General features: G+C 45.5%; 1 protein-coding gene across 8 annotated transcripts in view; it reads right to left on the reverse strand.

The window, feature by feature from the left end:
* The window catches only part of psd3l (pleckstrin and Sec7 domain containing 3, like), a 343,652-nt gene that overhangs the window by 99,518 nt on the left and 222,937 nt on the right, over positions 1-21,197 (reverse strand). The gene's annotated exons all lie outside the window — the stretch shown is intronic.

Here is a 21,197-nt window from a genome sequence, read left to right on the forward strand (position 1 = left end):
ACAATAATAAATCAAATCAAGAATAGCTTCACCTTATTTATAAACTTGTTGGGAAGATCGTTTATGGATGTCAAGAAGGTTAAAGGTCCAGCACAGTTCTCTGAGGCATTCCAGAGAGGACGTTGCTAGGAGAAGATGACTCCCCATCATATATCACTTTATCCTCCTGTGGTAAACCACTGTTAGCTTATTACCTGCATATGTGACATGCCTGGACACATCCCTGCCGGCCCTACCCAAGACTCCTCCCCCCCCCCCCTTAGTCCAGGTATAAAGGCGACTGCTCCCCACCCCCCTTGCCTCAGTCTGGACCAGTTCATCGGCATGGGTGTGCTCCAAGTCTTTTGCTAATAAAAGCTTATTTGTTCTTGCATACAAACAAGTCTTTGCTCGATTGATGGTGCATCACCTCCATTAGTCAGGAAGTGCCAGATTCAATTTAATAATGTCCCCCGATTCTGTAGTGAAGTTTGACCAAGTGCTTTTCATGAGGAACTTTATCAAAGGCAAATCTAGCTGTCATGCTTGCCAATTTAACCACAGTGATAAAGTCCTACCGTGTACACGAGCACTTCAACCTACAAGAGAGATCTGATTGGCACTATATCAATACATCCCACTATCAGCGTAATGCTATCTATTGACATCAAATCAATTCAAACAGCAAACAAGAGAACTGCTAAGAGCCACATCCCAAGTAGCCATCAGATTGGTGGTTTGTGGTTAAAGTGCTGCATAAACAGAAGATTACAAAACAGAGAATTTTGTGGACAGAAAACGGAATTGAAACCTCGTGGGATTATTTAGATACTCAAACAGTGTCTCGAGCTAAAAACAAGTATAATTTCCTTGGCTAGTTCTGAGGAGGAGGAGCTCTTGTCAGGGAGCTATGCAGCAACTTAAAATAATAGGACGTTTCTTCATGTCGTCTACTGAGGCATTGTCACAGCCTAGGAATAAAAGGAGGTTTGTGTGTGTTTTATTTTCATTGCAGGCAGGATCACTATTCCTGGCACGATGGCACAGTGGTTAATGCTGCTGCCTCACAGCACCAGGGACCTGGGTTCGATTCCCAGCTGGAGTCACTGTCTGTGTGGAGCCTGCACGTTCTCCCCATGTCTGCGTGGGTTTCCTCCGGGTGCTCTGGTTTCCTTCCACAGTCCGAAAGACATGCTGGTTAGGTGCATTGGCCATGCTAAATTCTCCCTCAGTGTACCCCGAACAGGTGCGGAGTGTGGGGATTTTCATAGTAACTTCATTGCAGTGTTAGTGTAAGCCTACTTGTGACACTAATTAAAAAAACTTAATGATGTGCCTTCTTGCACTGTAAGTGCAATTGACTTTGCCCAGCCTTGTTCATATTAGTTAATTCCAATGGATGTGGCTTCCCATCTTACCCAGTCCACCTGATGGTTTGCAGTAACTTGAGTCACTGAACCTTCCCCCATCCAAAATAGTGACGTGGCTTGAATTTTAAGGTAAATCTTCCGTTCACTTCCCCCTTTCCAGAATGGAGGGGTTGTACCCAACAAGAAAGTCTAAACAGGCTGGGACTTTCTCCTCCAGGAAAATGACTGAGGGGATGACTCAATAGAGGCAGCTAAGATTATGAGAGTTTGATAGGATAGATGCAGAGAAAATATTGTTACTTGTGTAAAAGTCCAAAACTGGGAGCTCTAAATATAACAGAGCCAATAATAATTCCAAAGGGGAAGTTAATGTAAACGTCTTTACCCAAAGAGTAGTTGGTACTAGAATGTGTCACCACGGATTAGTTGAAGCATGTAGAATAGATCCATTAAGGGGGAGCAGGATAAGTGCATGAGGGAGAAAGGAAAAGGTTATATTGGCAGGATTAGATGAAGGGGGGATAAAGGCTAATGTGGGGCACAAAGAGAAGTTGGGCCGAATGGCCTGTTTCTGCACTCTAAATTCTATGCTTCACAGCTCTAGTGAAGTCTAACAGTTCCGCATTCCATCATCAATGGAACAGATGAGCTGCAGAAATGCACCCAATAATGTGACAATTAGTCACAAGAGCTGGATATGCATAAGCTAAGGTGACTCTCAGCACAGTATCGTCATCAGGATTTTTGGGATGTTGTTGCTGGTGGCAAGGCCAACATTTATTGCTCTTTCTTAGTTTCCAGATACCAAATGGGTTGCTAGGCCACCTCACAGGGCAGTTAAAAATCAACTGTGTTAGCCTGGGACTAGAGTCAGATATAGGAACAGACCCGGTAAAGACAGCTTCCTCCCCGAAGAATGTTAGTATTCTAATTGACAGCTTCACCGTGGTTACATTTTACCAACATCACCTTTTAATTTTAAATGGAATACAAATTCGCAAACTACAACATTGGGATTTGAAAGCACAAAGTGCAATCATATCGAGGTACTTTACCACTCAAAGTGTACTCTTCAGCTTGAACAGAGTACTTTCACTCTTGGGGAATTGAAAAGGTCAATCTACTGCAAAGCATTTTCTGTATACTATAACTGCTTATGTCGGTATTTATAATGTAAATTTGACAGTGTAATTAAACCATTCCCTCAGCCCTGGTGCTGTTGCTGCACTGCCACTGCAGGTGGGAGGATGTAATCACAGTGTGACAGGTTGACTTAGGCACTTTCCATTATAAATGAGGACAGAGCAATTTATAATGGAAATGTAAAAATGCATAATGTATTATGGGGTTGAATTACTCCTGTGACACCGGATCGGAAGCATCCCTTCCCTCTAACTCCCATTTCACCCAAAAACTACACTTTCGCAGGAATTCTACCACCCTGCCCGCCACGGAATCGGAGCAGGCAAGGGATGGACAATGGAAATGTCCTTGACCTCAGGTGGGATTTTCCGGTCTTGCTCGAGCAAGATGCACAACTCTCTGATCCGTACTGATGAGGCTGCCATGTGGCAGGCCTGAACACTGCTGCTGTTTTGTACTCGCTAGAATTCCTGAGTGTGAAATTCTGTACTTCACACGTTCAATAAAGGTCGCTTCCAGCTCATTGGAACATAGGAGTTAGGAGCAGAAGTAAGCAAATTCATTCCTTCGAGCCTGCTCCGCCAATTCAATCAGATCATGGCTGATCTCTCCCTGGTCTCAAATCCACCTCCTCACCTCTTCCCCATATCCCTTATCTCTTTTTTTAAATTAGAAATATATCCAAGTCCTTCTTGAAACCATTCAACGATTCAGACTCCACCGCGCTATGGGGCAGCGAGTTTCACAAATCCACCACCCTCTGCGAGTAATCGTTCCTCCTCATCTCAGTTTTAAATCTACCGCCTCTCAACCTATACCTGTGACCTCTTGTTTGAGATTGCCCCACAAGGGGAAACATTTGGTCTATATTTACTCTATCAATCCCTTTTAAAATTTTATATACTTCCATCAGCTCCCCTCTATTCCTTCTAAATTCCAGCGAGTACGAACCCAAACTGTTTAGTCTCTCCACATACGTCAACCCTTTCATCCCCGGAATCAATCTAGTAAACGTCCTCTGAACAGACTCCAATGCCAACGCATCCCTCCTCAAATAAGGAGACCAAAACTACTCACAATACTCCAGATGTGGTCTCACCAACACTCTATACAATTGCAACAACACTTCTCTACTTTTATACTCCAGTCCCTTTGCAATAAATGCCAACATCCCATTTGCCTTTTTTTATTACCTGCTGCACCTGCATACCGACTTTCTGCAATTCATGAACACAGACACCCAGATCCCTCTGCCCAGACACATTTTGAATCTGCTGCCCGTTTAGGTAATAAGTTGCCTTTCTATTTTTTCTGCCAAAATGAACAACCTCACATTTATCCACATTAAACTCCATCTGCCAAATTCTGGCCTGTTCTCCGAGCCCATCTATATACATCTGTAAAATCTTTATATCCTCTTCAACTGCCTGCTTTCCCACCTATTTTAGTATCAACCACAAATGTTGCTATGTTACACTCTGTCCCTGCTTGCAACCGAGATACCAAATTTGAGTGCAGTTTCAGTCAGGGGGGCCTTTCTGCATCCACTAAAGGTAGAAAGTGCCAATTCACCAAATATAAAAAGTGTTCCTTGTCCAAAGGACAGTCGGCGCAGAAATTCAAATCAAATGGCAAAAGTCTATTTTTGATGGCTGCATGTACACAATGAGACAGGTTTCACGCCCGCCCTCCAAAAACAACTGCTGCACTAAACTGGTTTTTGAATCGGTCAAAGCTCCACCATATGTGGTAAGGGGAGGCAATGGCCTAGTGGTATTATTACTAGACTATTAATCCAGAAATTCAGCTAATGTTCTGGGGACCCTGGTTCGAATCCCGCCATGGCAGAATTTAAATTTAATTTTTTTAAATCTGGAATTAAAAATCTACCGATAACTATGAAACCATTTGGGTGGCACAGTGGTTACAACTGCTGCCTCACAGCGCCAGGGACTCAGGTTCAATTCCGGCCCCAGGTCACTGTCTGTGTGGAGTTTGCACATTCTCCCCTGTGACTGCATGGGTTTTCTCCGGGTGCTCAGGTTTCCTCCCACAGTACAAAGATGTGTGGGTTAGCCCATGCTAAATTGCCCCCTAGTGTCAGGAGGATTAACAGGATAAATATGTGGGGTTATGGGAATTGGGCCTGGGTGGGATTGTGATCAGTGCAGACTCAATGGGCCGAATGGCCTCCTTCTGCACTGTAGGGATTCTATGACTCATTGTCACTTATGGGAAAAACCCATCTGGTTTAGTAATGTCCTTTAGGGAAGGAAATCTGCCGTCCTTACCTGGCCTGGCCTACATGCGAGTCCAGAGCCACAACAATGTGGTTGACTCTCAACTGCCCTCGGGCAACTCAGGATGGGCAATAAATGCTGGCAAGCCAGCGACGCCCATGTCCCATGAATGAATAAAGAAAATGAGTGCCTAAAAACAACTAACTGGCCCTTCAATTGTATAATGTCTGGTTCCTTTTCTTTTCCACCTTGCATTTTGTAATGGTCATTTTTTTTTACATGTAATTATAATCCCTGCAAAGAGCCACGTGCTTCTTTTTGGGTGACCAGTGAATCATCCCTCATGTTAAAAGCACTAAAAACTCGACAAAGCTACTGCTGCAGGTTTCGGAACTGGAATCAGTAGGTGGAGTACTTTTCACAAACAGCTCTATTTTGGCCTGCATTTTCTTTGCTGGGAGAGAGGGAAAGGTTACGCACTTCTGTGAAAGAGTCGAAGCTAATAAACGTTCCAGCAGTATTTTACATGTCATTGTCACCGTTGCTATGGCACTCAGGATCCAGGTTCACTCTGGCTCTGGGACCAATGTTGCCACCTGGTGTTTGAAGTTTAAAACAATCAAGCGGCTTATCGTCCTCATTTTAAATGCTGCAGAATGTGACTATTCCCTCACGTGAGAACATGAAGAGTCAATTCACTATTAGCAGCACGAGGACCAATAAAGCAAAGATTTTTGACCACTTGTTCAAGCGACCTCTGTGTTTCTCAGCCAGAAGCACATGTAACTTGGTCTGAAACACAAGTCTTAAATTCAAATCTCACATCACAAGTATAGATTTAACTGTATGCACTGAATGGCCTGCTATTCGGTCAATGGGATCACCTCGCCTTGGGCAGAATTCTCCCTTCTAGGGCTAAGTCCCGTGGCTGGGATGGGACGGGGATGGAGGGTGTTTCCTGTCACAAAGGCTGCTGGGAAACCACAGCATATCTTCTGTCCCCGGCATAATTAATTAGGCATCCTGGGGTTTTGCGCCATTTTCCATGGTGGGGTGGGCTTGACGACACAAGTCCCACCATCGTATCTGGGTGTCATATTTAAAAGGCGCCTGACATCACCGACCCAGGAACACTGAAAGAAACTGAAGCTGGAAGACCCACCTGATAAATGGCAATCCCACCCCCCCCCACCCCCATCCTCCCACCCGTGGTGTTCCAGGGTCCAAGGTCGCTGGTGACCTCCATCCTGGACTCTGGAGGCAGCCCCAAGCCTTCTTCAGGCAAGTCCCACCTCTTGCAAGCCACGGTGACAAGTTTACATAGGCACTTTCCATTATAAATGTATGCACAGGAATTTAGAAGGAAATGTAAAAAATAACCCTGTGCAGTTTTATGTCTGCTGTCGAGGTTTAATTATCTTCTGCCTTCTAGCTTCACATGAAGGCTACACTTGACTTGCCTCTGCTCTCTGTTACCATTCTTCTCCCCTCTCTTTCTCCTCTGCGGTTTCTATCTCTCTCTTCACTTTATGCTCCTCTCCAGGACAGTGAGGGAGTTCACCATTCGCTGCGTGAGGAACCGATGGCACCATCAAGAACCCGAAGATTATAAGATTGGACAACCATTTTTGTCATGGTGGACTGGACCTTCAGCAGGAAGCGACCTCCGTCCAGCGACCTTTGGGTTGGCAGAGGGAGGGAAGGGACCGTTCCACCATTATGCTGTCTTCAGCTGGCATTCCTAGAGATCAGAGGAGGTCTGAGAGCACAGCCTCAGAGTAACAGGATGACCCTTTAGAACTGAGATGAAGAGGAATTTCTTCAGTCAGAGGGTGGTGAATCTCTGGAATTCATTGCCACAGAAGGGGTTAAGGGTAATAGGGCCTGGGTGGGATTGTGATCGGTGCAGACTCTATGGGCTGAATGGCCTCCTTTTACACTGTAGGGATTCTATGGGGCCCAATGGCCTAATTCAGCTCCTGTATCTTATGGAGATAGTGGCGATACAAAAAGCAGTCAGGAGGGAACCTGGGCTCCTTCACCATGCCGGCTCTTACACCTAGTGGCTGGCAAAGGTTCAGGAAAGCAGTGGAGAATCCAGAACTTTGGCTGTCTCTCCCCATCCACTTTTCCTGCCAGTGTTAGCAAGGTGAGCATTTAGCTGTACAATCATCAAAACGTTGTGAGATGACTTCCAAATTCAATTCTAAAAACACAACATCAACAGGAGTAGATACATTATCCCCTCTGAGCTTAATAGCTTTCTGGAACCTAAGAACATGACATGAAAGCTACAATAGGTCGGTAATCAGGAGTGTCATACTTTTCTGATGGATCCTCACAGAAATATTCTGGGGGTTTTTTCCAAGAAAACACAATGCCACAACATGTGAATAAAGCCTTTGAAACATTCCACATTTCTCCTTTAAATAATTTGGAACAAATAAGCAAAGACTCCGAGAACCTTAAAAGAAATATTCCACTGGCACGACTGACTGACTATAGTGCTCAGACTATCGAATCAACATTCAGTTTACAATATCGCAGTTCCGGGTAAAAATGTCAAGTCTACACCACCGCTTTGAGGATTGGCAATGACCACCCAGTAAAAGCTACCAGGAAGGCATTAAAAAACACAGAAGACAATTCACCATGTCATTGCAAATTAGATGAATTTGTTTGAGCATAGAATCCCTACAGTGCAGAAGAGGCCATTCAGCCCATCATGTCTGCACTGATTCTCTGATGTGGAGATGCCGGTGTTGGACTGGGGTAAACACAGTAAGAAGTTTAACAACACCAGGTTAAAGTCCAACAGGTTTATTTGGTAGCAAAAGCCACACAAGCTTTCGGAGCTGCAAGCCCCTTCTTCAGGTGAGTGGGAATTCTGTTCACAAACAGAGCATATAAAGACACAGACTTCTGTGTCTGTGTCTTTATATGCTCTGTTTGTGAACAGAATTCCCACTCACCTGAAGAAGGGGCTTGCAGCTCCGAAAGCTTGTGTGGCTTTTGCTACCAAATAAACCTGTTGGACTTTAACCTGGTGTTGTTAAACTTCTTACTGATTCTCTGACACAGTATCTTACCCAGTATCCCTGTAACAATTATTATAGCCAATCCACCTAACCTACACATCTTTGGAGACTAAGGGGCAAGTTAGCATGGCAATCTACCTAACCTACAAATCTTTGGACATTAAGGGGTAATTTAGCATGGCCAATCCACAGGGCAGCACGGTGGCACAGTGGTTAGCACTGCTGCCTCACAGCGCCAGGCACTCGGGGTTTGATTCCCAGTTTGGGTCACTACCTATGTGGAGTCTGCATGTTCTCCTTGTGACTGCGTAGGTTTCCCCCAGGTGCTCCCATTTCCTCCCACAGTCCGAAAGACGTGCTGGTTAGGTGCACTGGCCATGCTAAATTCTCCCTCAGTGTACCCGAATAGGCGCCGGAGTGCCGCGACTAGGGGATTCTCACAGTAACTTCATTGCAGTGTTAATGTAAGCCTACTTGTGTCACTAAGTAATAAACTTTAAAACTTTAAACCTAACCTACACATCTTTGGACACTAAGGGGCAATTTAGCATGGTCAATCCACCTAACCCACACACCTTTGGACTGTGGGAGGAAACCGGAACACCCGGAGGAAACCCACGCAGACACAGGGAGAATGTGCAAACTCCACACAGACAAGTCCGGAATCGAACCCAAGTCCCTGGCATGTGTGAGGTAGCAGTGCTGACCACTGTGCCACCGTGTCATTTACGATTGAGATGAAGAAATGTTTTCTTTATTCAGTGTTGTGAATCTTTGGAATTCTCCACCTTATAGAGAGCTGTGGGTGCTCTGTAGTTGGGTATAGTACTGCTGAGAATTATAGATACTTGTATCCTAAAGGAAATGGGGACTTAATGTATGTACGGTGGGTACAGGTGAAGACGGAGATCGGAGATCAGCTATAATACTACTTAACACCAGAGCAGACTAAAAGGGCCGTGTGAGTTATTCAGCTCCTATTCCCCAAGTTCTGAATCTTATCAGAATTCTTACCAAAATTTGAACCATAAAATTGTAACTCCACAAATCTATTGATGAAAAATGTGGCAAAGGCATGCCACAAAAACAAAATTAAAAAAGTGAAAGCTCTTCAGAAAGGAAATGCATGCAGGGGTGAAACTTTACTTTGAAAATGGGAAATATACTCACACATCCTCACTAATGTAAAATCAATTGAAGGTAACATTTCAGAACCAGCCACTTAAGAGTCATACAAGATTCAGATTCCGAGTTTTCTGCTCATTCATTTTAACTCCCTGCACCACGGCGAGGAATATAATGGAAATGTTGGAAATTGTCCTTCCCAAGCAATTGGTAACAGCAGGCTATATAACTCGGCCTGCCTTTTGACAGAGAAACAAAGGCAGTGGCTGCCCTGACCTTAACCCATGTTGATACTCTACCAATTAGCAGAATAATGACGGTTGGAATTCACTGCTCTGAAGATGGTGGATTTAATGGTCATGTTTTGTTGTGGCTTAAACCTACTACAGCAGAAGTGAGATGGGAGCAAAGAATGCCTACAGTGCAGAAGGGGGCCATTCAGCCCATCGGCCGAAACCCTATCATCTCGCCTGTCCCGATTCCAGAGCGAGACCGTAAAATCCCGTCCATCGGGTCTGCTCCGACTCTCCAAAAGAGCATCTTACCCACTCCCACCTTATTGCCATAACCCTGCGCATTTCTACGGCTGATCCATCTAACCTACACATCTTTGGATACAAAGGGGCAATTTAGCATGGCCAATCCAACCTAACCCACACATCTTTGGACTGTGGGAGGAAACCAGAGCACCCGGAGGAAACCCACGCAGACATGGGGAGAATGTGCAAACTCCACATAGACAAGGCCGGAATCGAACCCAGGTCCCTGGGGCTGTGAGGCAGCAGTGCTAACCACTGTGCTGCCATTTCGCTGTACTGGTAACCACCTCCCTCTATCACACGCCCAAGGTGCATTTAACACATAAGCAATCTGGACCAGCAATACCTAATTTACCTGTCTCAGTTAAATTATAACTATACAATTATGGAGGTTGCCCCATTACTGGACAACTCTCCCTTCCCCACTCCCCCTCCCCCCTCCATCTTGAAAGTACTCTCTGGAATCCTCACACCTTAAGGATTCATGCACAGCTTTGGGTGTAGATTCTGCTAATGTTGCTTTGTAACAAATTGTTAGGAGCTGGATGAAAATAGCATCTGATTAGCACAGTGGTTAGCACTGCTACCTCACAGCAGTAACCCAGGTTCGATTCCCAGCTTGGGTCACTATCTGTGCAGAGCCTGCATGTTCTCCCCGTGGTTTTCCTCCAGGTGCTGCGATATCCTCCTACGGTCTAACAGACGTGCTGGTTCGGTGCATTGGCCATGCTAAATTCTCCCTCAGTGTACCCAAACAGGCACCGGAGTGTGGCGACTGGGGGATTTTCACAGTAACTTCACTGCAGTGTTAATGTAAGCCTACTTGTGACAATAATAAAACAAAATAAATAAAATAAAAATCTCCATTTTTGACATGCTTAGATGAACCTGCATCGCTCCAGGGTTGGGGGAAAGAAATTGCTCTTGGTACGTTAAACAGGGGTGTGCTGCTTACAAGCCTTGCTGTTTTGAAAAGAAAGATATGAATTTTACAGATTCTCTTCCATACAGTTCAAGAATAGATGGTACATCGTTCTGTCAATCATAGTCAGACATACTGCTGAAGTCAACGCACTTCAACTTGTAATTGGTTCAATGTAATTGGTTCAATGTAACGAGTAGATTGCAGCACGAGTCTTAAGCGACATACTCATTGGGCAATCCATGAGCAGCTCACGTTAACTTCCCTATCCGATTTACATTCAGGTTCCCCTAGCGAATCCTCACTTCTCCTCTCCCATGCCCTAATATTCTCCTTGACTGCAAGCTCCTACTCGATCACAAGAAACTGGAAACACCCTGCCGTCCTTCAAGAGCAGAGACAAGATTGGCCTTCCGCACGCCACCGAGTGATCGCAAAAATATTCTTACTCTTGTCCACAGACAGAAAAGGCAGCGAGGGCAAAGAATGGAAACACGGTTCTGGTCAGTTGGGACCTAATTCCACCTTGAATTTTGCGTGTACTTAAATTCTGTCACTAAATATTTCAAGGAATGAGAAACCCTCAGGTGAAATCATGGTGTTGAACTGAAGACGTGGAAATGGCCCAATCTCCCAAACGCAGTGTGTTGGTGAGGAACAGCTCACAGCTCCTTCAATACACTAGGGACTCTGCCTTTCCTAGTTGGATACTTCACCAAATCGGCCACACAGCCTCTCTAGTATCAGCTGGCGTTCAGTTGGTAGCCTCTGAATCAAGAGGTCGTGGGCCAACATTCATAGAATCATAGAATCCCTACAGTGCAGAAGGAGGCCATTTGGCCTATCGAGTCTGCACTAACCACAATCCCACCCAGGCCCTGTTCCCATAACTCCACATATTTAACCTGCTAATCCCTGACACTAGGGTCAATTTAGCATAGCCAATCAACCTAACCCACACATCTTTGGGCTGTGGGAGGAAACCGGAGCACCCGGAGGAAACCCACGCAGACACGGGGAGAATGTGCAAACTCCGCACAGACAGTGACCCAAGCCAGGAATCGAAGCCGGGTCCCTGGCGCTGTGAGGCAGCAATGCTAACCACTGTGCCACCATGTCACCAATCTATTCTAGAGTCATTGGGTGGGATTCTCCAGCCATGCTCGCCTCAAAACCGGAGAATCCTGCTGAAGGTCATAGTATCATAGAAATAGAATCATAGAAACCCTACAGTGCAGAAGGTGGCCATTCGGCCCTGCTAATCCTTCTAACCTACGCATCCCGGGACACTAAAGGGCAATTTAGCATGGCCAATGTATCTAACCCGCACATCTTTCGACTGAGGGAGGAACCGGAGCAAACCCACGCAGGCATGGGGAGAACGTGCAAACTCCATACAGTCACCCAAGCCAGGAGTTGAACCCAGGTCCCTAGAGCCATAAGGCATCAGTGCTAACCATTGAGCCACGCACCCCCCCTACTACAATTCCCATGGCGGGCGGGACAGGAAAATTCCGGCCATAGAGTCAAAGCTTTACAGCACAGAAAGAGGCCGTTCGGACTATTATATCTGTACTGGCCATCAAGCACCAACTGTTCTAATCCTATTTCCGAGCACTTGGTCTGTGGCTTCATATGCTGTGACGTTTCAAGTGCTTATCTAAATGCTTCTTAAATGTTGTAAAGGTTCCCCACCTCCAACACACTTTCAGGCAGTGAGACCCAGATTCCCACCACCCTCTGGATGAAAAAGCTTTTCCTCAAATTCCCTTTAAATCTCCTGCCCCTTACCTTAAATATATGCCCCCTGGTTATTAACCCTTCTACTAAAGGGAATGGTTTCTCCCTATCCACCCAATCAATACCCCTCATAATTTTGCGCAACTTGATCAGGTCCCACCTCAGCCTTCTCTGCTCTAAGGAAAACAACTCTAGCCTAACCAGCCTCTCTTCATTGCTGAAACGCTCCAGCCCAGGCAACATCCTGGTGGTTCCCCTCTGCACCCTTTCTAGTGCAATCACATCCTACTCCAGGGACTTGAGCTCCCAGATCAAGGCTGACAGTCCAGTGCAGTACCGAGGAGATGCTGCACTAACAGAGGTGCCATGAGGAATTAAACCGAGGCCCTCATCATTGATGTAGAAGAAACCAGGGAAATAGCTTGAAGAGTTTGCACATTGGCCAATATTATCCCACAATTGACACCACTAAAAAGACAGATAATGTAGTCGTAGCACAGTGGTTAGCACTGCTGCTTTACAGCTCCAGGGACCTGGGTTCGAATCCCGGCTCGGGTCGCTGTCTGTGTGGAGTTTGCACATTCTCCGTGTCTGCGTGGGTTTCCTCCGGGTGCTCCGGTTTCCTCCCACAGTCCAAAGATGTGCGGGCTAGGTTGATTGGCCATTCTAAATTGCCCCTTAGTGTCCCGGGATGCATAGGTTAGAGGGGTTAGTGGGTAAATATGTAGGGATATGTGGATAGGGCCTGGGTGGGATTGTGGTTGGTGCAGACTCGATGGGCCAAATGGCCTCTTTCTGAACTGTAGGATTCTACGATTCTATGATTACTGGTTGCGGGAACTTGCTGCGTGTAAATTGGTTGCTGCGTTTTCTACAGTACGAATACACATAAGAAGTACATCATTGGCTGGAAAGTGCTCTGGGATGTTCTGAGGTTGCGAAAGGTGCTATATTAATGCAAATCCTTCTTCCTTTTATTGGATCTGCCACTGTGAAAAACATCAAGTCCCATTTAACTTGAATTCTACAACTCTCTAACCGATAATGGATTAATACAGATCAAATCACAGGTCTGCTGATTTCATTTCAATTTACCTGTAGGGAATAGTACGTTGATTAAATTTCACTTTACTTCCCCCACCCCAGATGACATTTTAAATAGTTTTATTGAATTTTAGGTAGCTGAAACAGTGCTTTAATTACCATGTGCTCTGGGGGTGATGTTCCAATGTAACCGTATAAACCGCTAATCAGATCTACAAACTGACAGCAAATTAAAGCACAGGAAAGTTCGCCATCAACATTAGTTTAATTTGACCTTTAAGCTCTTAAACTGAAGAATACTTTTACCCAATGGCTAAGCATCCTGTCAAGTGGCAACCAACTCAATGTCCTTGACTGAAGATTAAGAAACCACTTCATTCTTGTTAGTTTGCTATTTTCCTTTAATGTCAAATGAGCAATTGCATTCAATGAGTTTTTATTGCCTTTCCACTTGCACGCTATTAATTGTACCTGTTTGAATGGCTGAGAGAAGAGAGAACAAAGTGTAAATTAAATCCCCCATCTATAATAATAACAAGCAAATTAAATTACAAAGTTAAAAAAATTACATTTAGTTTCCAGTGAATACGCAGCGGATGTTTGAATAAAGATTTAGTCGTAATTAGGGAATTAGTTTGACCCCAATCTTAAAGAACCAACTGACTCCAAGCAACCCAGATTTGTGATCAAGTTGTCTCGAACACAGAACAGAACCTGGTCTTGTTTATTTATTTGTCACAAGTCGGCTTACATTAACACTGCAATTAAATTACTGTGAAAATCCCCTAGTCGCCACCCTCCAGCGCCTGTTTGGGTACACTGAGGGAGAATTCAGCATGGCCAGTGCACCTAACCAGCATGTTCAGACGGGCAACATGGTCGGTGCAGGCTTGGAGGGTCAAAGGACCAGTTCCGGTGCCGTGGAGTCTGCGCGTTCTCCCCGTGCCTGCGTGGGTTTCCTCCGGGTGCTCCTGCTTCCTCCCACATTTCAAAGATGCACGGGTTAGGTGCATTGGCAGTGCTAAATTGCCCTTTAGTATCAGTGGGATTAGCAAGGTAAATATGTGGGGTTACAGGGATAGGGCCTGGGTAGGAGGTCATTGGTGCAGGCTTTATGGTCTAAATGGCCTCCTTCTGCACTGTAGGGATTCTACAATTCTATTCTATAATTTTCTTTGTTCTTTGTCTTTCGGACTGTGGGAGAAAACCCACGCAGACATGGGGAGGACGTGCAGACTCCGCACAGACAGTGACCCAAGCCGGGAATGGAACCCAGGTCCCTGGTGCTGTGAGGCAGCAGTGCTAACCACTGTGCCACCGTGCCGCTCTGGACTTCCACAAAGGTTGGATGGTACCTGGGAGAAACACCCCTGATGACTTCCTGATTGTGTTGGTTCGGAGAAGCTCAGAGGCCAGAAAGTCCAAAACACTTTTCTTTTAATCCTGTACTCAATGGCCTTCGAGGTTACTGGGTAATGGAAACAGTGACTGGAGGATTGAACTGGTCAGGAGTCTGATATCTGTAACTTCAGACTGGGAGTCCCATGGATGTTGTGCACATTTTAGCCCATCAACAGAAAAAACTGTGAACTACAAAGTCACCTGCATTTCATGCTTTCATGATTACGTGTTAAACTGAACCACAGCAAATGCGAGTTTCTTAACCGTCTCTATAATCAGAGCAGCTCAAATTATTTCTGCTAATTATCTCTCAGCAGCCATTTAAAGATTACAAATTCAAGCCGTGATTCCTTTATTTCTAAAAGTTATCAAACAAAATGGGAAGCAATCAAGGATCTCAAGTAATTTAAGAATCGCAAAGAATATCCTCTTCTTGGGAAGATAGGAAGACACATTTGGAGTGCAGCAAAGACTGACTTAATTGAATGACACTCGGGATTCCCAAGGGTTAAATCAGCAGACAGGTCACAGACACACAGATTACACTCGCTAGGATTTAGAAGAATAGAAGCAACTTGATTAAGTTTTCAACGTGTTAAGGGGAACCGAATGGACAGATAGAAACTAGCACAACTGCTTGCGAAGGTTAAGACTGGAGACAGTGGTTTAAAAATCAGAGCCTATCCTTGCAAAAGAGTAGGAAATGTAGCCTTTCTGTAATTAAGTGGCATGCAAAATTGGGATGTCCCGATGGTAGGTTGAGATGCAGGAATTAAGCCAGTAGTGTGTTAGCAGTACGTCAAGCCTCATGCTGTCCCGCAGCAAGTTTATACATATAAGAAGATGAAGAAGGCATTCAGCATGCTTGGTTTCATTGGTCAGAACATTGAATACAGGAGTTGGGACATCTTGTTGAAGTTGTACAAGACATTGGTAAGGCCACACTTGGAATACTGTGTACAGTTCTGGTCATCCTATTATAGAAAGGATATTAAACTAGAAAGAGTGCAGAAAAGATTTACTAGGATGCTAGCGGGACTTGATGACTTGAGTTATAAGGAGAGGCTGGATAGACTGGGACTTTTTTCTCTGGAGCGTAGAAGGCTGGGGAGTGATCTTATAGAGGTTTGCAAAATAATGAGGGGCATAGATCAGCTCGATAGTCAATATCTTTTCCCAAAGGTAGGAGAGTCTAAAACTAGAGGGCATAGATTTAAGGTGAGAGGGGAGAAATACAAGAGTGTCCAGAGGGGCAATTTTTTCACACAGAGGGTGGTGAGTGGAACAAACTGCCAGAGGTAGTAGTAGAGGCGGGTACAATTTTGTCTTTTAAAATGCGTTTAGACAGTTACATGGGTATAGAGGGATATGGGCCAAATGCGGGCAATTGGGATCAGCTTCAGGGTTTAAAAAAGAAAGGGCGGCATGGACAAGTTGGGCCAAGAGGCCTGTTTCCATACTGTAAACCTCTATAACTCTATGACTCTAATACATTGGCAAGCCATGAATCTTAGCGTCAATCCTGTTGCCAAGATAAAGTCAGCACTGCATCAGAATCTCGTGGCATCTGGTTCATGGTATCAAGCGCCAATGGCCTCTGCAGTTGTGCTGAGGCCAGTGGTTTGCCTTGTTGAAATCTACAGCGCACGGGAGAGGAGGAGCTTGCTGGAGACTCAGGAACAGCAGAAGCGACTCAGTGGTGAGGGGGACTGTGGACTGAGGTTCGGAGCCAGGAGGAATGGAAGAGGGATGTGGCGGATGACAAGGGGGTGAGATCGGGAGCATCGAGGAATAAAATGGGGAAGGCCTAGCATGTCGGGTGTGGTGGGGTGGGTGGGAACAGACATTCAAGATAAGAAACTGAGGGGCTTAAAGGGCAGTATCAGTACTGTCCAATGGCTGCCCATCTCAAGATGTTGGCTGGCAGAGTCTTTATAGGATTTTGAGTTCACCCACAACATTACAACTAGCCCCGCAGAGTGCCCTCAGACAAAGTCCTTTACAATGAATCTGAGCAAGGGCCAACTGACTCGTCAAGTTCGGCCGTCTTCAACACACGCTCGCACACTCCAATGGAGTTCAAAAACAAATCAGAGGCTTTAGAGGGGGAGAGGTCTTCAAAAAATACAGAAGATCCAAATTGTAAGCTTCTAACTCATGGATTGCTTCAGATTCAACATGTATATGAGCCTTGACTGCAGAGGTAGATTAATCTTCACAAATTAAAGAACATCGAAGGTAATGATGCATATATGTATCAAGCAGAAGCGATCCAAACTAATTAGGAAGGGCAGATTGCAGTCCAGCTGTCATTTGTCTTCATTGCATTTAATGGCGAGAGGAATTGGTGGGAACAAGACAACAGTCTGTGGCCAACAAGTGCTTGACATCACAGCTTAAGGACGCACAGCTCTGAACTTTGCAACTGATATTGGATTTACCCATAAACTGATATCCAGCAAAACTCAGTCCAACTTTCCAGTGAGACTGATCTTAAACTGTAACAAAAATATATATTCCTGTGCAAATTTATCTGAAGCCGTTTGCTGTGAGACCACCTTGTGATGCACCCCCAAGAAAATGGACATTGGTCATCACACTATTGCTTGCTTCCTCTCATGCCGACCTTTACATCAGTATAATTTCTGTGCTGGGAAATGAATGTGAACTATATTGCATCAAAATGCAATGGCCTAATGGTATTAGCGCTAGACTATTAATCCAGGAATTCAGCTAATTAAAGGGTTTCTCATAGAATCCTACAGTGCAGAAGGAGGCCATCCAGCCCATTGAGTCTGCACCGACCACAATCCCACCACAGGCCCTATCCCCACAACCCCACACGTCTATGCCGCTAATCGCTCTAACATACACATCCCGGGACACTAAGGGGCAATTTAGCATGGCCAATCCACCTAACCCGCACATCTTTGAACTGTGGAAAGAAACTGGAGCACCTGGAGGAAACCCACGCAGACACGGGGAGAACATGCAAACTCCACACAGACAGTGACCCAAGCCGGGAATCGAACCCGGGTCCCTGGAGCGGTGAGGCAGCAGTGCTAACCACTGGGCCACTAAAAAATATCTGGAATTAAGAAACTGATGACCATGAAACCATTGTCAAAAAAACCCATCTGGTTCACTAATGTCCTTTAGGGAAGGGAATCTGCTGTCCTTACCTGGTCTGGCCTACATGTGACTCCAGAGCCACAGCAATGAGGTTGACTCTCAACTGCCCTCTGAACAAGGTCAACTAGGGATGGGCAATAAATGCTGGCCAGCCAGCGACGCTCATGTCCCATGGATGAATTTTTTTTTGAATGGTTACGCTCTTACAAGTGTGTATAACTAGAATGACAATGTTGCCTTGCAGTTCAAATTTAATTAAAGTTAGCTTGAGAGTAGGCAAGTGCTGTAAAAGTGTTGTACAAGAGGATGCAAACATGGGGGAGAGCTGACTTTATCCTCATGCAGCTTGTGGAATTAAGCAGTAGGGCCTAACAGTTCCTCCAAGCAGACCGAGCATTGAGACCAAGCACCAAGATAAATTCAATCCAATTCAATATCTGACAGGTTCAATCAAATAGAACTCAGAAGAAAAGTCTTTACCCAAAGAGCGATGGGATTGTGGAACTCGATACCTCGGGGAGTGGTTAAGATGAATAGTTTTGATGCACTCAAGGAGATAAGCATCTGAGGAGAAGGGAATCAAGGGTAATGTTGATGAGGGTGGATGGCAAAGAAGTTCAATTTTTTTTTTGATTCATTCGTGGGATATGGGCATCACTGGCTGGCCAGCATTTATTGCCCATCCCTAGTTGGCCAGAGGGCAGTTGGGAGTCAACACATTGCTGTGGCTCTGGAGTCACATGTAGGCCAGACTGGGTAAGGACAGCAGATTTCCTACCCGAAAGGACTTTCATAGAATCCCTTCAGTACAGATCCATTGAGTCAGTACTGACCTCAAACCCACCCAGGCATATCCTAGTAACCCTCATTTACCCTGGTAATCCCCCTGACATTAGGGTCAATTTAGCATGGCCAAACCACCTAACCCGCACATCTTTGGACTGTGGGAGGAAATCGGAGCACCCGGAGGAAACCCGCGCAGACATGGGGAGAACGTGCAAACTCCACACAGACACGGGGAGAACGTGCAAACTCCACACAGACAGTGACTCGAGGCCGGAATTGAACCCGGTTTCCACGCGACGTGAGGCAGCAGTGCTAACCACTGTGCCACCAACTACTGTGTCCCATTTAAGGGACAAGTGGGGCATAAACATTGGCATGGGCTGGTTGGGCCCATATCAGTGCTTCATATTACAATACAATGAACACCAGTTTTAGATGAATTTGCCGATGATAAACTGCAGTGACAATGGACCTAACCTGCTGCTCAGTATTCCATGCATGTGCTACATTCCACACTACCAAAATAGGAAAATATCTGTGAGGATGGGATTGCAACATGACATTTTAATATTTCTGTTGCGCAGCTCGAGCTAATGGGATCAAACTGTCCTCTGATGGTTGCTGTGAAATTATACTTTCTCATTTTGATGGGCAAACCAGTCGGCACAAGTTCAAAGCATGAAAGCGGTCCACAATCAGCCAGTAGTGAACAGTTTCTGTTGGAGAAGCTGCCGTGGGTATGGAGAATGGAAATGGCACAGAGAGGGGGAGAGTACAATGGAGGGAGCAGGGTTGGGGAACAGTCGCTGCAAGTTTCTGCATGTTCAGAATGCAACAAGGGAGAGGAATGAGACTGTGATTCCCCACTATTGGCCTTACTCACCTTGTAAAGCACTGAAGTTTCACATGATGAATATGGTTCATGTGCTTGGCTGTTATTGCCTTATGGAAATTCAAAGCTGCCAAGTATTATACGACAAAGCTCATTGGGCCTGCATCTTATTAGGCTGTGACCAGCACCTCTGTTGCAGCAACAAACAAAAAGCTATTAGCTGCTAGAATCCCCAGAACAAATTTTGATATTTAATAGACTTTTTACACTTAATTGAACTTGGGTTTAATGACAATGGTCAAATGTAAATGATTCTAGGAGCTCCAAGAAGTCAGGTGCTGCCAGCTCCAGCTCTCGTGCACACTCTCTCCATTTTCCATCTGAATTTAACACTAAGTTCAGCTCTACATATTTCTGCCCATCCTGCATTCAGTCTCACATTCACGAGTTAAAAAAATTATTTATTAGTGTCACGAGTAGTCTTACATTTACATTGCAGTGAAGTTACTGTGAAAATCCCCTAGTCGCCACACACCCAGCGTCTGTTCGGGTACACTGAGGGAGAATTTAGCACAGCCAATGCACCTAACCTGCACATCTTTCGCACTGTGGGAGGAAACCAGAGCACCTGGAGGAAACCCACGCAGACACGGGGAGAACGTGCCAACTCCGCACAGACAGTAACCCAAGCCGGGAATCGAACCCGGGTCCCTGGCGCTGTGAGGCAGCAGTGCTCACCACTCTGCCACCCGGTGTACTGCTCCTTAGTAAATACACTGACATCTTGCATGGATCAGGGTGGAAGGAAAGCCAGTGGGTTCCTTCGAATGGAGACATGCACTCAGAGCACTGAGGTTACTTATATTCAGAGTCTGGTTGCAACATCCCAAATAGCGCCTCACCTCACGTGCCAGTGTTCAATCATCTCTGACTTGCACATGTTCAATAATATTCAATCCCATCCCCTGACCAATTATTCACCCTGCTCCTCCTTGTCTGACCATTAATTCCTTTAACTGAGTGTGTGCCTCACATATCTGTTACCCGGTGGGGAAGACAAATTTCTTCTTCGTCACAACCTCACTAGAAACTTGTTCATTTTAAAGCGGTGTCTCGCGTTCAGCTCCCGCAATCCCAAGTTAAATAACACGCTGAACACGTTTACTATCTAAAGATAGGGGCGGCACGGTGGCACAGTGGTTAGCACTGCTGCCTCGCAGCACTAGGGACTCGCGTTCAATTCCGGCCTTGGGTCACTGTCCGTATGGAGTTTGCACATTCTCCCCGTGTCTGCATGGGTTTCCTCCAGGCGCTCCGGTTTCCTCACACACTCCAAAAATGTGCGGGTTAGGTGGATTGGCCATGCTAAATTGACCCTAGTGTCAGGGGGATTAGCAGGATAAATATGTGGGGGTTACAGGAATAGGGCCTGGGTGGGATTGTGGTTGGTGCAGACCTGATGAGCCAAATGGCCTCCTTCTGCACTGTAGGAATTCTATGATCTAGATTATGTTCCCATGTCATTTCCTTTTAGCTAATGAAAACAAGGAAGCTGAACAGCAACAATTACATATCCCCCACCCCAATGCAGAACAACATCTCAAGGCACTAATACAGGAACATTATAAAACACAACTTGATGTTGAGCCACTCAAGGAGGGGGTTAAAGGGATAAGTATTCACCTAAAAGGAAGCTAGCGAGATGACAAGGCTTAGAGAGGAAATTCCAGAGCCTCATGATGCAGCAATTAAAATCAGAGATGGCCACAGTTAGATGCGTTCTCAGAGGATTGTGGGGACGGAGGAGGTTACAGAGATAGGGAGGGTGTGAGGCCATGGAGGGATTTGAAAACAACAATGGTTTTGTTTTGGCTGGATCTGGATTCAGTGTAGGTCAGCGAGCACA

This window comes from Mustelus asterias, chromosome 1 (genome assembly GCF_964213995.1).
Source record: "Mustelus asterias chromosome 1, sMusAst1.hap1.1, whole genome shotgun sequence".
NCBI classification, from domain to species: Eukaryota; Metazoa; Chordata; class Chondrichthyes; order Carcharhiniformes; family Triakidae; genus Mustelus; species Mustelus asterias.